Here is a 13,972-nt window from a genome sequence, read left to right on the forward strand (position 1 = left end):
TCCGCTAGCTGCAATGACACCCTTGTAGGTTTTGCTTCACCTAAACCAAGCTTTTGAAAGATAGAGAATGGCATCAAATTAATGCTAGCACCCAAATCACATAAGGACCGTTCAAAATATAAGCTGCCAATGGTGCACGGGATGGTGAAACTCCCTGGGTCTTTCAACTTTGGTGGCAATTTATTTTGTAAAATGGCACTACATTCCTCTGTTAGCATCACGGTTTCATGCTCCTCAAGCTTTCTTTTGTTCGATAGAATCTCCTTCATAAATTTTGCATAGCTGGGCATTTGAGACAGAGCTTCCGCAAATGGTATATTGATATGTAGCTTCTTGAATACCTCCAAAAATTTCTCAAATTGCTTATCAACTTGTGCTTGCGCAATCTTTGAGGAAACGAAATAGGTGGAACATAAGGCTTGACTGTGGGTAGAATCACCTCCTCTTGTTCAGCTATATCTTCAGGCTCCTTATTCTTAGTTGTTGTCTCCCTTTCAACATCAGTTTTCTTTTCCACACTTGGTCTTTTAACATGAATTTCTGGCAATTGCACCCCGCTCCTTGTAGTGATTGCATTTGCTTGCTCCTTAGGATTAACTTCGGTATTGCTTGGCCATGTGCCCTGTTGCCTCTCAGTAAGAATTTTAGCTAACTGCCCAATTTGAGTCTCTATATTTTTGATGGCTGCATCGGTCGGCTCACTTCGTTCTTGAAGTTTTGAAATTGCTACTTCCCATCCTCCTTTTTCCTCATGTGGTCTTCCTTGTTTTGGTGGATTTTGAACTCCCTGATTGTTGCCATATGAAAAATTAGGATGGTTTCTCCAGCCGGGATTGTATGTTGGAGAATATGAATTATTTTGTGGACGCTGGAAATTTTGTTGACGTGGGAAATTTTGCGCATAAGCAGCTTGCTCTGTGAGCGAATGATCCCTAACGGTCAATGGGCATTCGGATGACAAATGGTTTACCCCACAAGTTACACAAACTGGAAGAGATCCTTGCACCATGTTAACTGATGGAGAGTATTTTAAGTTTTCCATCTGTTTTGAAAGAGCATCAATCTTGGCCAACATCAATGTATTCATATCCACTTCGTGTACTCCAGCTGCTCTCCTATTTGAACTCCTATCCGGCCACATTACAAATTGCTCACTCATTGTTTCATAAAGATCATGTAACTCTCCAGCCGATTTATTTCTAATAGAACCACCTGCTGTAGAATCAACCGCCGAACGGCTGTAAGGAGTTAACCCGGCATAGAAATAGTGATTTTGAGCTGGTAAAGAAAACCCATGATTTGGACACTTCCTTAGCAATTCTTTGTACCGTTCCCATGCTTCATGAAAGTTCTCAATTTCAGCTTGCTGGAAAGTCGAAATTTCATGCTTTAATTTGCTGATCTTGGCTGGTGGAAAATATTTAAGTGTGAACTTGTGAACCAAATCAGCCCATGTAGTGATGCTACCAGGTGATAGTGAATCCAACCACTCCCGAGTTTTGTCTTTCAAAGTATGAGGAAAAAGTCGCATCCTCATTGCTTCTTCGTTGATCCCTTGATACTTAAAGTTGCCACAATACTCTAGAAACCGAGAGAGATGGTAGTGTGGATTTTCATCACTTCTCCCATAGAATGGAATGTTGTTGGAGAACAAATTTATCACATCCAGTCTCAACTGGAAGTTATCGTGCCCATATGGAGGATAAACTATGCTCGACCGGTTCTCAACGACTGGAGGCATCATGAAATCCCCCATCAAGATATCTCTCTCATTGATCTCAACAGTACGCTCCACTTGAACAAGCTGATTTTCATTGTCGGCCATAATGCCTTGCTGTTGTTCCCTTTTTGCTCTTTGTTCACAACGCCTTTGATGAAAGGTTTGTTCAATCTCTGGATCAAACTCGACAAGATCAAGACGTTCTGAACGCCGCATGCACTATTTTCAATCCTAACACAGCAAAAATTGAAATAATTCAGCATCAAGAATAAGGAAAGCAACACAAGTGTTAAAGTTAATCTTAATTAAAGTAGTAATCAAAATAACCATTCCTCGGCAACAGCGCCAAAAACTTGTTCGTCTTTTTCTTTCCCGCAAGTGTATGGAATCGCAACAAGTAATATAATGATGAATCAAGTATCGTTCCCACGAGGATTGTTTTTTTTTTTTTTGTCCCTACTTTAACCACTATTAACTTTAATAAGTCACACACAATTAAAAGAATAATCAATAGAAGTTTTATATAAGTTAAAACTAACTCACCAAAAAGAAAACACAAAATAACTCTTTAGGTTTTAAATATAGAAATCTAATGCGCTAGGGTTCATGAATCCACCGTAATTCTATATTTGGTTTAATCTGTCAGTGATTGAGTTTTATAATTATTGCTTTGAGCTGCAAATCGATGATCCTAAGTTAATCAAAAGCCTCTCTCGATGGTCAATCGAATCTATGCTCACATATGAGATTAATTATCTCTAATTAATCTACAAATATATGAACATGCATTTATCCACAATAATCATCAAAATAAGATTTCACAAGGCATAACAGTATCTCTACCTATTATTGAACCTTATGTCATTTATTACCAAGTGCTAATCTATATTGAATCTCTCGAAAACAATATAAATCACAAACACGTTCTAATGGCGGCCAAGCATCAAAACGGAATTAGTGCATAACAAACGATCAACTCAAAAGACAAGAATAAAATAAAACTCAAATACTTTTAATTAAACCATCATTGAACTAGGTTTCATCAATCACCCTAACCACAAAGTACTTAGCCTAACATAGTTTCAACCAATGAAAAAGTAATAAAAACGGAGTTCATGATGTTGCAAAGAATAAAGAACAGAAAAATAAAACCAAAACCGAAGCTCTTCAAGAAAATCTTCTCTTTTTGCCTCAACTTGCCGTCTTCTCCTCCTTCCAAAAGCTCCTTAATCTCCAAAAAATAAGCCTTTATATAGCCCTCTTTAGGTTATCAAAGTCCTTCACCTTGAAGGAGTCTATTTCCCTTTTATTTGGATTAAAACGGGCTTAAAACGGCCTTGTCACGAAGCTTTGAACCCTACCGCGGTCCTACCGCGGTATGCTTGTTGCTGTAGACCCGTGAGCTCCAGAAACTAATTCATAAAGCGGTCCTACAGCGGTATGCATACCGCTGTAAGACCGTGAGCTCCAGAAACTAAGCTTTATAGCGGTGCTACAGCGGTATGCATACCGCTATAAGCCTGCTAGCCTTCTTCTTTGGCCTCTTACTTTATCATCTTCAACTTCTTGTTTTCGATACTTTTTTGCTTCTTTTTTTATTCGAAACCCGACCATGCCTCCAAGCTTCATTTCACTCCCATCATGCACCAAAAATCACTCTTTTTGCTCCATGTCCGCTTTAACACATGCTCCACATCTACATAATCATATATAGAACCAAATCAAGTAGAAATCATGCTCATTGAATGTATAAATGCTAAGTTTATAAACCAAAATAAGTGTATAAAAGGCGAGAGCGAGGGGGAGCCACCGAAGGCGAGGGCGAGCGGGCGAGGACGAGGGCGACGGAGGGAGTGATAGAGAGCGAGAGAGGGCAGCAAAAACGAAAGCGGGAGAGGGAGAAGGGAAGGGGTGAACGCAAAGCTTGCAGAAGGAGGGGGTAGACTGGGCGGCTGGGCCCTTACCAAAAAGGGGGTTTCCAATTTATGGGCCCCTAAATAGCCAGATTTTCATGGGCCCTAAGGCAATTGCCTCATGGGCCTCATGAAAGGTCCGGCCCTGCCGCCACCCACAGTTTGCCATCTAGAGGGGGCCGTGTGGCTGCTTCTCTCTCTCTCTTTCTCTCTTTTTCTCTCTCGCTCTCTCTATATATATATCAATATTATATAAATATATTTTTTTAGATTTATATATAATGTTTTATTAATTAAAATATGTCTAAATTACAGAACATATAAATACATTTTTTGGGGTTTAAATTATATTTATTAACGAAATATCAAATTTACCTAAAAATTATTTTTTATAAATTTATTTATAAAAATAAATAATATACCCTTTTTAATTATTTTGCAACTTCTCACTTCTTGTAACCTTACATATTATATAATTAAGAGGTTTTAAGTACATTTATCCAAACATTTTTTGAGCTTAAAAGTATTATAGATTAAAAGGTTTAGAGAGATTTGAAGCAAAAGGGCTTAAAAATGCTCTTAAAAAAAATAATTAGCCAAATAGAGCTTAGGTTGCGTTTGTTCACATTTCCGAAAATTTAATTAGAGGAAATTAAAGTGATTACAGGCATCATCTTTTCTCTTCTGCTTTTTGGTTCTCCATTTTCTCTTCTCCTCTCCATTTGTTTCTCCAATCTCATTTTGCAATTTGCATTATATATAATATGCTCTGTTTGCATGAGAAGAGTTGTACCACCATACCATACGCTTTGTCATCTTTTTATATAAATAATGCTTTGTATGTGTGTGTATATAATATGCTTTATAATATTATATGTAACAATCTATGAGATGCATGCAAAAATAAGATTATTAAGTGATTATATATAGAGAGAGAGAGTTTTAATCTTTTAAATAACGTTGATGTGGTAATTTAAATATAATGATTATGTGAATTTTACCCATTTAATTCTTTTAATATAATAACTTGATAAGGTGAACTCTACATCATTATATTTGAATTGTCATATTAATTTTATTCAGTATAAATTAAGTAATATTATTTAAGAGATCAAAACTCTATATACATAATTCTTTGTCTATGTATATAAAATTATGTTTTGTATATATATATGTGTGTGTTATTTTAAATTTTTGGTATTATTAAAAATAAATATATAATTACATTGTTTTGGAATTTAATATTATGTTGTTTGTTACATATTTATTTAAATATAATATTTTAAATTACTAATACTTATAAATATCTTTTATTCACACAATTTATACTATAAGTCAAAAGGATATTTCTAAAATTTTCAAATACTTCTCAGGAAAATATTTAAAATACCAAACACATCAGCGTATTTTCTTAAGATTTTATTCTAATCCATTCTTTATGAATATTAAACACATCGATGTTACATTCTTTGTGATTTTAGGGATACTAAAGACTGATTGAAGAGCAAAATATCTCCAAACCTTACATGGATTGGACTGTGCTTACACTTTTAAACAATAAAGATTGATGTACAAATAATCTAAAATACAGGGGTTTAAAAGTAATTTAGCCATAATTAATGTGAAGATGTGCTAATACATGGGAAGACGATAACAAGACATCATATCAGAGATCTGGTCAAGCATGAAGAGAGATAATAAATATTTTGAGTTGAGTCTTCCCTCTTTCGCTGCCTACTCCACACGTCACATGGGCCAAGATAGAATTAAAAATAAAGGGACCCTCGCCCTCCCTCCCGGTGCCTCCATTTTGAAAGGGGAAATTATTAATAAATCAATTTCATTACAATCTTCAAAGCAAATGCAAAATAATTCATCCAGCCCCACATGCTATGCTATGCTACGCTACGCTGCCTCAAAATCCATCTAATGACTTTTCTCTCGTTTCAATTGGAAAATGGCTTTTCACTCGCTCGCCTGCCCAGGCATGTATGTGTAGGGTTGGCAATGGTTCGGTTTGGTTTTGGTTTTTGTCAAAATCATAATCAAATTAAACTTAAATTACTAAAACCAAAACCAAACCATTACCCATTTGATTTTAAAAATTTAAAACCATAACCAAACCATTCGATTTCGGTTCGGTTTCGGTTTAACCATGGTTTTTTTAGTTTAATCCATATCAACAAACAAAGACAAATAGCATTCATAAATTTTTTTGATAATTTCACAACAAACAAGGATAAATTATAATAAAATTACCTTATTCTTGCATAAAGTTACAAAACTTATTGGATATAAAATCACATTTCCAAACCTACAATTGTTTAGATCAATAAATTAATATGTGCATAATTAAATTGTAATTTAAGCTAAAAAAAATTAGCTACGAAAGTTAATACCTTCATCAACAACATTAATATATTCTTCATAAATTGATGCATATCCATTTGAAATGAATGAGCCAACTCCATCTAACAAAATTATAAATATAAAAAATAAATTAATATGAAGAGAGATGAGGCAGAGAGCGAGAGGCAGCGAGGGTGAGAGAGATCGAGGGCAAGCGAAAGCAAGAGGGGCCAAGCCCTAGCGAGAGTAAGAGAGATCTAGTGAGGGCGAGTGAGAGCAAGAGAGATGCAGAGAGCGAGGGCGATTGGCGAGCTCGCGCAAAGGAGCAAGAGAAATGAGGCAGAAAGGGTGAGAGAGATTGAGGGCAAGCGAGAGCAGGGGCCGAGCCCTAGCGAGAGCAAGAGAGATCCAGAGAGAGCGAGCGAGAGTAAGAGACATGCAGAGAGCAAAGGCGAGGGCGGACGGACAAGCGAGAGGCAGCGAAGGTGAGAGAGAGTGAGAGCGAGGTTGAGAAAGGAAGGAGAAGAGAAGGGGAGAAGGGTTTGCAAGCAAGGCAATTGGGCTGGGTTGGGCTAGCATCAGGTGGGCGGGGTTGTATATAATATATATTATATATACATATTATATTATATATATAATATATTATATATATATTCGGTTCGGTTCGGTTACCCACTATTCGGTTCGGTTTCGATTCGGGTTTTGGTTTGGTTTTAGTGAAAACCATAACCAAACCATACCCATTGAAACAGTGTTCGGTTTTTCCCCGAACCAAACCATTACCCAGTCAAACGGTTTTTAACCGCGTTGACCGGTTCGATTTCGGTTCGGTTCCCCACGGTTTCAGTTGCAATTGCCATCCCTATGTATGTGCAGCCCTCCAGCTCCAAAGCCCCTCTCTAGAATAAATTTTTAAATTTATTAATTTTAGATAATTAAAATTACTATTTTAATATATTAATTATGAATTTGACATCAAAAATACCTAAAAACTCTCAAAACTATATTGATGTGAGATGAGGAGATGCGCCACTAAAAATGAATAAATTATAGTCCACCAAATATCAGACCCAATAAAATTTTCAAATAGAAATTTTAGTGACCACATGTTGAAACTCAGACATTTAATTTTATCTTTTAATTTCATTAAAATAGCATATGAACATACAACAATTAATATGTCAAAAGTAGTCTCTACCTAATTAAAATTTGTGATTATGGGTCATTATCTCTTTACTAACATGCACGTTTTCATATCTTGTACCTTAATCACCATTTAATTTATGATTTATGATTATGTGTCATCATCTTCTTGTCCACTTTTCAAATAAGATTAGTGTCAGTTTTCATTTTGATGTTTATCTTGACAAATACAATTGGGCAATGTATGAGTCATCATCTCCTTAGCACTTTTCAAGAAGACTAATGCCGGTCTTTCCAATTTATTTTGGTATTTATCTAGACAAATACATTTGGGCATTGCCAAACCCACATGAATCAAACATGTTTGGAGATTAACAAATCCAACTTGCGGAGAATTTGCATAATACACTGCTGCTCCCTGATCAATGATCATGATCCCACATGCAGTATCAATGAAATAAGCTGCCTTGTACACATGGAACAGGATCAACCACTAGTTATAATAATGCTAGAGCTGAGGTGCTTGTTTTAAGTTATTTATAACTTTGATTTGTTTTGTCAAGTCAGTTTACTTGGCCTTAGTCCAACTGTCATTATATACATGCAGAAACACTTTACTGTTTCCTTGATGTATGATTAACTCATTAATACAATAGAAAGATTTTTGTTTTCCAAATTCCCTTCTACTTCCATACTGTGTTTTGACGGGCTCTCTCATCATTATTATTTGATTTTAAGAGCAAAGGAATTAATGATTCTATTACTAAAACCTAATAAAAAAAGAGTTGTGTTAGGATCATGGACTTTTCTTGGTAAAGATAGACTAGGTAATATTTTTCATAAGTGACCAAAGACCTATCAAACCCATAAGGGTATACAAAAACTGAGTATGATCTCATCTACACGCAAAAATCTCTACCGATAGCTTAAGGGGATTTCTTCTATTTCATGTTTGAGCAACTTCGACCATTTATTGAAAAGTCTTAATCTTGGAGGCAACAACTTCAATCGTATCGTTCCTCAGGCATACAACAAAGGAAACGGATTGAATCATTAGAGAATGTTTGCGCTCCCTGCCATATATATATTTCTTCTAGTTTCATGAGATTGTATTGCCAATGCTTGTCATTTATTTCCAAGTGAAATCATCTCATTATTTTTGCATTGATGAGCTTATAACTAGATATACAGTGAAATTTAATCCAGTCTCTTCAACCCATAAGGCGGTAAATATGTGGAACACCAGTCAAATACACCAAACAGGACATTACCAGTGCTCATAAGGTGATTGGCCAATATAATACAAGCACTATATGGGAGAGCACAGAAACTGGAAATGGAACATTAAGTTTCAATCACACTCTCCATCTCTATTTGAAAGTTTCCTATCAAACACACCCCAGAACAAATCAATCCCACTTCTCTCTCTCCTAAAGAAGAGCACGAACACAGAAAAAATACAAACAACTCCGGCCAGCTAGTTAAGATTTCCAAGGCAGTGAGAAAACCTGCAAATTTCATTGTCTCTGGCTTACAGCATGGATGAGCAGTTGGGTCTGGGTGTCCTCCCTCCCTGACAATATCATAGTCACACTCTGATTGTATTCCTCATTTGTTTGCTTTGTTCTCATTTGTATACTATGAAGCAATGCAGAGGTAACTTCAGAGTATTTAATTTAGGTTTTGGAAAGTTTAGTCAAAGAATTAAAAACACGATAAAAGTTTAGTTTTTTTTTTTTTTTCAACTTATCTAATAAAAACTTTAAGTTTCTATTTGTTTTATGCAATTTTGAATTTTGCATAACAACCCGATTGGAAATGTCATATATTGTATATCTAATGCAAAACAATTTCAATGCTCGTTTAACTTACAATTCCTCAATTGTATATTTAATTTATAAACACTTGATACCAAAAAAGTATACATAAAAACTCCCAAAACTATATTGATGTGAGATGAGGAGATGCACCACCAAAAATAAAGAAATTATAGTTCACCAAATTTCAGACCCAATAAAATTTTCAGTTAGAAATTTCAGTGATCACATATTGAAACTCAGATATTTAATTTCTATCTTTTAATATCATTAAAAGTGTAGTCTCTACCTAATTAAGGTTTGTGGTTATGAGTCATTATCTCCTTACCAAGGACAAACGCACAACTTCTTTACAAATGCATTTGGGCGTTACATGGGTCGTCATCTCTTTTTTTTTTTTTCTATAAGTCATGGGTCATCATCTCTTTGGGCATTTTTCACAGAAGACTAGTGTGAGTCTTCCCAATTTGTTTTGATGTTTATCTTGACAAATACATTTGGGCATTACATGACTCATCATCTCTATGAACACTTTTCACAAAAGACTAATGCGAGTCTTTCTAATTTATTTTGATGTTTATGTTGAAATACATTTGGGCACTGCATGGATCCTCATCTCCTTGGGCACTTTTCACAGAAAACTAATGTGAGTCTTCCCAATTTGTTTTTATGTTTATCTTGACAAATACATTTTGTAACGCCTCGTCTTCTCGGGTGCGTTATAATTTGGGACAATTCTGGGACAATAAATTTTTTCCTTTCAAACTAATCCTAAATCACATCATTCTTCGTATCTATCCCAAAATTTTCAAACATTTTCTCGAAAGAGAATTATTATACACATCAAATACGGAAGTAAGGATCGAATCTGACATCTTAACATTGATCATAAATCAATTCTTACATATTTATTAACCATAAGGATATACATCATCATTTCTCAAAACGTTCAGAATTTAAAGTAGCAGAACTTAAATACATGGACTATATAACATACATTTCATTCATCATGCACTCTGCTAAGTGTCATTTCATGTCTCATTCATCTTCGTTTCTACTACAATCTCCATCTGAAACGTTTGAATATTCTAAGGGCAAAACCCAAGTTAGATGATCAATCATCTAAGTAAGGGAACAATAAACATATTTCGTGTGCATAAATGCAAAATGTCTTTTCCATATCATTTCGATTTGAGTCGACCGCACCCAATTACTGCTCCCCATTTTTACAACCTCCTTACTAGGCTGAGGTGTATGGGTGCACCATTGGCAAAGTAGCAATGCCAATCCATAATCTCAAACCCTTATGTGATGCATGATCAATAATATCATCGTGTACATATGCACATTTCATCATAGCATATAAATGCAATCTACATGACATATTCACATCAAAATATGACAACATGATAAAATCATTTACTTAAAATTGGGTTTAGAGTTTAACCACTTACAAACCAAGCATCTTCCATTAAACTAAATCTAGTTAGGAAGTACCACTTACCTTCTCAAACTTATCAACTACCTCGATATTCGTGCATTGCCTCAAAATACGTGCATCACCTCTATTTGCGTGCCAACCTCAAAATTCGCACAAGTCACTTCAACTTTAAGCCTCAGAGCATCCTGATCACTATATTTGATTAAATAAGCATTAAAATCTATTTTTTCATAATTTCTTGCATTTTCTTTATTTTTCTCTCTATTTCTTCCTATTTTCCTCAATAAATCCAAACTAAATATTTTCTCAAATATTTCATTGTGAAAATTCATAAAATAATATTCCTGAATTTTGAAAATTTTCTAGGGAATTTTACTTACCTTAACTTAGCCTCTCAAGCTTCCTTGGTATGTGTGTCATATCCTCGAAACGCGTGCACGAACAATTTTTTTCCCCAAAATATTCGAAATATTACTAAATCTCCAAATCCTATTTTTTGGGATTATTTCGAGAATTTTCTCCATTTTTTTTCTATTTTTTCTTCTCTTTCTTTTTCTTTTCTTTCTCCTATTCTTCTTCCTCCCCTGCCTCCTATTACTTGCGCACACTACCTGCGCATGCCCTGTGGCCACCTCCCACCTCCGCCGGCCGCCACTACTACCAACACTGTTGCACCCCACTGCCATGTTGGCTCGCTCCGCCACTGTTGCTGCCCGCGGCCATGGCCGCACCTTACGACTACAACAGTAGCCTGGCGGCTGCCATGGCCATTCCTTCGGCCTCTTCCAGCCTCCTCCGCATGACCTCGCAACCTCCTGCTGCTTCTTCGCTCACGTCACCGCTTGCACGCAAGCACTGCCGACTCGCGTATAGTTGCTGAAAGCTTCGCGGCCATGGTTGTCGCGGCTGCTCCCACCTTACTGCTCGCGACTTCCTCCCCTGGCCAACCACCGATCGACCTTCACCTCTCCCTCACGATCTCTCTCCCTCGATCTCACGAGCCCTCTTTGCCTCTCTCTCGGCCGAAGCTCTCATAGGCTCACTGCCATTTCATTTTTCATTTGCTTCCCTCCATGTCTCCATTGCATTGCTCCATTCCCTTTATATAGCCGAAGCCACCACCTCAAGCCTGACTTGTCCATCCCTCTTGGCGTGAGAATTACTCCATAAATTTTGCAAGGGTATGGCTTTCGGGTGCAGAGGTATGGCCAGCCATTTGCAAAGGCACCCGCGCATGCATAGACATATATATATATATATTACATATATATTACACTCTAATAATAGTAAAATACCTAATTTCATCTCTATTACACTTGGACAATTCCCTAATTGCAATTACACCCTCAAATATTAAATTAATTTGTATTATGATACCGAAAACACAAAATTAATAACTCGAAGTTTACTCGATAAGGATGATTTTGCCCCAGTGTCTTCACCGGACTATCATTTCATCCCGAAACCATTAAAGGGTTGCTCATTACGAAAAACTAGAGCCCCCTCAGGCTTCCGTTGTTTTTCCGGAGGTCCTCTAAGATGATTTGGTTTTGCAGCCTAAATGACAGCTGTATTTTAGCTGTACCGAAAATCGTTCCCGATCCGATTTTTTTTGATACCATATATCTTATCTCAAAATGCTCATCGAGATCATATCATTTTTCTTAAACAATTTCACTCCGAGACATTTCCCTACAGTCGATTCGATACTTATAACTGTTATCAAGCCAATTTTTCAGCATTTTAAACTTACTTAAATTACATGGTAACCTAATAAAAATATGGGTTCTTACACATTTGGGCACTACATGGGTTATCATCTCCTTGGACACTTTTCACATAAGACTAGTGCGAATTTTCTTAGTTTGTTTTAATGTTTATCTTGACAAATACATTTGGGCACTACATAGATCATTATTTTCGTGGGCACTTTTCACATAAAACTAGTGTGAGTCTTTCCAATTTGTTTTGATGTTTATCTTGAAATACATTTGGACACTGCATGGATCATCATCTCCTTAGACACTTTTCACAAAAGACTAGTGCAGGTCTTCCCTGTTTGTTTTGATGTTTATCTTGACAAATAGATTTGGGCATTGCATAGGTCATCATCTCCTTGGTTACTTTTCATAAAAGATTAGTACAAGTCTTCCCAAATTATTTTGATGTTTATCTTGACAAATACATTTGGGCAATGCCAAACCCACATGATTCCAACATGTTCGGAGATTAACAAATCCAACTTGCTGAAATTTTGCATAACACACTGCTGCTGCCTCATCAATGATCGTGATCCCACATGCAGAATTGATGTGGCATCAACTGAAATTACTAGAATACCCTTACGCTCTGATAGTCTCACCTGCCACGCGGACCACCTGAGAGACCGACACGTGGCAAGTCAACACTCCGGAGCGGAGCCCGGGAAATCCGGGCCGAACCGCAAGACCCGTTCCAGCTTGACCGGGATTCTCGGGGGTCGTGCCCGCTCATCTCGGGTACCCCAAAACGGTTTCGCCTATAAAAGACAAGGACTCTCGCCAGGTATAGACAAGCTCTACAGCTCTCTCATTTACTACTACTTGCTTTACTCTACTGATTTGAGCGTCGGAGTCCACCCCGGGGGATCCAAGCCCCGGTCCTCCATTGTCTTGCAGGTCCTGCACCCGAGGTCCGACATCCCCAAGTCCGAGGTTGCATTCCCGAGGTCCAGTCGCAGAGGTGGCACGTGGTGGTCGGTCCCAAAAACCATCATCATTTGGCGCCCACCGTGGGGCCGACGTCCAAACTCGCTAGCCTCTTCATTCCCTACCTCACGCTTCGGACTTCAACTCCTCACCTCGGACCTCGGTCTTTCCACGAGTGTCAAACGACTTTCACTCCTAGCTATAACTAATTACATGGCTCCCCGAAGAGACGTGACACGTAGCCAGGTCAGAGCCAATCTAGAGGCCCCGCAGCAAGGGGAAAATTCACCACCTCCAGCCAATCCAATGCCGGAGGACCGATTCACCAGGTTGGAAAACCAGGTCCAACAGCTAACTGAGTTGCTGACTGGTTATCTACACCAGGCTGAACAACATCGTTCGCAGGTGCTCTCTCAGCGAGCGGAGCATCAGTCACCTCCTCATGCTCGAGAGCCTCGTCAATCCCGCCAGACGGGCCAAGAAATCCACTCCTCCGAGGCGGCAGGATCCACTTCTGCCCCCTCGCGAGAAAGAGGGACTTCGCAGGAGAGGCGATTGCGTTTCCTAGAGAAGCAAGTCCAGGAACTCAAGAAGGGAAAGGAAGAGTTGCTCCACCTCGGCTCTAACCAACCCTTGAGTAAGGGCATCATGGCGGAGGTTCCACCGGAAAGGTTTCGTATCCCCTCCATCAAGCTCTATGACGGAAGTACAGATCCCTATGACCACGTCGAGCTTTTCTCCTCTCACATGCTGGTGCAATCGGGGTCGGATGCTATGTGGTGTCGGGCATTTTCGGCTACTTTGGGAGGACACGCCCGGACCTGGTACTCCTGCCTTCCCCATCGTTCCATCAACCGCTGGGAAGAGTTGAAGACCTGTTTCTTAGCCCACTACGCTCCCTT

The 13,972-nt window shown here is 38.0% G+C and overlaps 1 non-coding gene across 1 annotated transcript; it reads left to right on the forward strand.

Annotated features, from left to right (window-relative positions):
- The first annotated feature begins 1,289 nt into the window (after window positions 1-1,289).
- Window positions 1,290-1,396, forward strand: LOC127802970 (small nucleolar RNA R71). The gene has a single exon (XR_008023415.1). It is a non-coding gene; the product is annotated as a small nucleolar RNA R71 (small nucleolar RNA).
- The last annotated feature ends 12,576 nt before the right edge of the window (window positions 1,397-13,972 follow it).

The sequence above is a fragment of the Diospyros lotus genome, chromosome 5 (assembly GCF_014633365.1).
Source record: "Diospyros lotus cultivar Yz01 chromosome 5, ASM1463336v1, whole genome shotgun sequence".
Classification (NCBI taxonomy): domain Eukaryota; kingdom Viridiplantae; phylum Streptophyta; class Magnoliopsida; order Ericales; family Ebenaceae; genus Diospyros; species Diospyros lotus.